Below are 3,720 nucleotides of genomic sequence, written 5' to 3' on the forward strand. Positions count from 1 at the left end.
AAAAGTATTCTTCTTTATTCCAAACCACATTATTAAACCAAGCTACACACAGACCACATTTTTCACACTTTAATGACAAAGGACTTGACAGAGAAGTCGTCGAAGGTGAAAACGCTCATTTGCTAAAGACATAGTTTAACTGATGGTCCCAGACTTTATAGAGGATCATTTTAACCCAAAACCAAGTTAGAAACAGAAAGTGTCATCATTGTACTCCACTACATTAATCATCAGGCACGACGAGATATCAAAAAAGGGAAGCTGAAAATAGAAATATGGTGGTTTTTTTGAAAGGTAATAACCTGGAAAATCAAAGAGTAGAACAGAAAACACACAGCTTTAAGAGACGTTGTTGTGTTTAAGGATGGACGGAGGTGTTGGGAGCCTGGAAACACCAGCCTGGTTGAAGGTGGTGACGGCTGCTACAAACTGTGCTGAGTCCTCGGTGTCTGAAACATTCCTGCAAAGTTTCGTCTCATTCGGGAGAAAGTAAGGCTGACTGGCATCAACAACAACCACATCGATGTAACTCACTGAAACACAAGGAAACCTCAGCGAGCACGGCAGCCACTCAGTGGGTTTGTGACGTCTATAATACATCAGCAGCCTCGTTGTCCTTCCAGCACACGTTCAAAATGCTCAGTAAGGCATGCTTCACCAACAGGAACCACATCACTTACACTTCACATAGAAAACACGTTTCTGTTTCACAGGTCGTACACAAATACTTCTTCATTTTTTTAATCTAACTGCTTGCATTTACATTTTTCAAACACATTTTGTAAAAGATGGAAGGTGACGCCTGAAACCTGCATTCTGTCAGCAGCCAGCAGGGGGCGAACACGAGTCTGACCGTATAGATGAGGAAACAAGTCTACTTCTCACTGGAGCTGTTTCCCCACAAAACCTTTTCCTCATGAGTTTATGGTCCCAGTTGCTGGTTTTAAGTCTCCTTTAACGCAGCACGGTGGTCATTTGGTATGTTATGGTCCCATTTAGAGGAAAATCACCTGATCGGAGATATAATCAGACCATTAAATGTTATCAAAGCTCATCATTCTGACACATCTGAGCCAGTAGTGTCCTCCTCAGGTTCAGTTATGAGCAACTCTGAATCTGATAAACAGGAAGTAACTCAGATAACAACAGTGACACCTTGTGGTCGTGTAGATTAGCACATGTAACCTGCGTGAAAAGTAAATAATAGAGCTTTTTAGCATAAATGATGTACTTTCATCCAAACCACGATCATGTTCCAAGTACTTGTGTTGCTTAAGCCTGACCAAGTCGTGCTGGTGTCAATTTAACGAAGCAGTTTTGATGCCTAAACCTAACCAGGTAGTTATGGTCCGCAAACTTAACCGAACACTGACTAAAGACAACAAGTGAAAATAGAACTCAAAATGAGACTTAAATTTAAAAAAAACTCAAATGACAGTCTGATGCAGGACTCTAAATTGTTTCTCATTGTCTCAGTTGAATCATGGTCCTATCACCATTAAATGAAGCGATAGCTACAAGGTGGAGGAGGTCCCTACTGGCCCACATGTACAGGAACGATATCTGGTGATGTCAGTGATTTAAGGGCTCTCGATGCCCGAAACTGTTTGGGAAAAAAACACAATAAAGCACTTTAGGGCGGGGCTACCTCATGATTGAAAGGTCTCTACCGAATCATCCTCGAGTTCTCAATCCGACCCACTTATTACAACCAGTTTCAAAAGACGGAGACGGCGATGGACAAACTGTGAACTCGACGCTTCAAAACAGCAATTCACAAACCAGTCTGACGTCGCTGCCATTTCCAGGTCCAAAGGGTTCATCTGATCAGCTGCAGTACCTGGTTGCTCCACCAGGTGGAGCCTCTGACTGTTTCATGTTTTAGAGACCAGAGGAGGAGGTCACCTGGACGACAGGAAGTTCATGTTGGCAAACAGAGAGCATTGTGGGGGTTTAGGTGGTAAAGAGGCGCCATGACCACGACTTCTGAGACGGGGAATGACGTCCAATCAGAGGTCTGCATTCAAGACAAACTGGGATCAACGAGGACCATGCAACAGAGTCCAGAGGCTAAAACAATCATTTTCCCGCAGCTTTCAGTTGTGTCATTGATTAATCTATTATTGATTGACAATGCAGCTGATTATTGGTTCAGAAACTATTGAAGCTGGTGTTCTCCCTTAGCAGCACCGTTGTGACGGTGAACAAAGGGTAGGGTGAAGGTTCACACCGATATCCGTCTGATACGAACTGCCTTGACTGAGCCGGATCTGTAAATTCCTTATTTCAAAGCTTAATCTCCAAACTGAAATGCTAATTGATCAGTGATTGGTATTTGTGGAAGCATTAAGACGCTGGTGTCTGGGACACCGTGGGCCCAGAAGCTGTGGCGGACAACAAGTACTCTTAAAAGCTTTAAGGTGTGCTATGAATGAACAGCGTACGGTGGTACAACGACAACGTATGTTGGACTCGTATCTCTGAGCCAACGCAGAAGAGGCTTGGACCTGGAAACAGTACCATCAGAACGTCTCAGCTAGTGGACAGAGCTAGCTAAACGGAGTCGGCCATTTTTCTTTCCCTCTGGGGTTTGATTCCATTTCCAGGATGTTGCTTCTCACGTTCTGGACCCGGAGCTCCATCATTCAGCCTCTCCATCCTCTCCTGTCCCTGACCAGGTCAGTCATGGACCCACTCCGAGGTCCGGACAGCTGTTTGTGACGCTGGTTCCTGCTGTCTTTTACCTTCCAGCCTCTTGCCGGAAGAGGGTTTGGTGGTGCTCCTTATGAGGTGTTAGCTGGTAGTGTCTTGGTGGGTATTGCTGAGCTGATCTCCGGTCTGGGCGACGGGGCGCACATCGATCCCATCCTGTTGAGGGATGTGGCTTTAGTCATGCCCTCGCTGCCCACCGTGGACAGCGGGAAGCTCTCGTAGCTTTCCGTCGTCCGGTTTCCACACTGGCAGCGCTGCAGCGTCGACTTCAGCTCCCTCTGGAAGTTGCTATTGAGGAAGCCGTAGACCACGGGGTTGATGCAGGTGGACGCCATCGCCGTCAGATGGCAGGCGGAGAAGACGGCGTCGTGCTGGCAGTCGGGCAGCGCCTGGTGGTGCCAGTCGAACAGAGTGTTGAAGACGTTGAGCGGCAGCCAGCACAGAGCGAAGGCGACCACGATGGCTAGCAGCATGGCGTTAATCCTCTGGGCTCCCCGAGTCCTCCTGCTGCGCTCCAGCATGTCCCTGCAGACACAGCAAGACGTCTACCGTCAGATAATCACTGCGAAATACCACCGCATGCCGGAGGCACAATTATCTAACAGCATCAAACACAAAGCCAAGATGAAGCATTCCCCCCCTCTGGAGGGTCTCCCCGTGATTTTGCTTTTCAACATTAAACAATGGCCCATTTAATCTGACTGTTCTGACAAGGATGTACTAAAAAAAGAAAAAAGGCTCTTTGATAAAGAAAAAATAAAACAGATTTCTACAAAGTAACGTCAGTTTTATTAAAAATGTTAAAAAGAAATTGTAGCATAAAGACTGGTGTATCTGGAAGGTCCAGTCACTGGTGGATCAGAACTCCTGGATAGAACCACACCATGAAGACTGAAGAACACTCCAAGAACTCTGGGAGAAGGTTGTTGAGAAGCATCAGTCAGGAGACGATACAAGAACATTTCCAAGTTACTGAACATCTCTGGAGTCCAGTTAAATCCATCATTA

At 46.1% G+C, this 3,720-nt stretch overlaps 1 pseudogene; it reads right to left on the bottom strand.

The window, feature by feature from the left end:
• Positions 1-2,783: 2,783 nt before the first annotated feature.
• Positions 2,784-3,720, bottom strand: part of LOC103375052 (neuropeptide Y receptor type 1-like) — a 9,521-nt pseudogene continuing 8,584 nt past the window's right edge.

The sequence above is a fragment of the Stegastes partitus genome, unplaced genomic scaffold (genome assembly GCF_000690725.1).
Source record: "Stegastes partitus isolate 25-593 unplaced genomic scaffold, Stegastes_partitus-1.0.2 Scaffold2452, whole genome shotgun sequence".
Taxonomy (NCBI): Eukaryota; Metazoa; Chordata; class Actinopteri; family Pomacentridae; genus Stegastes; species Stegastes partitus.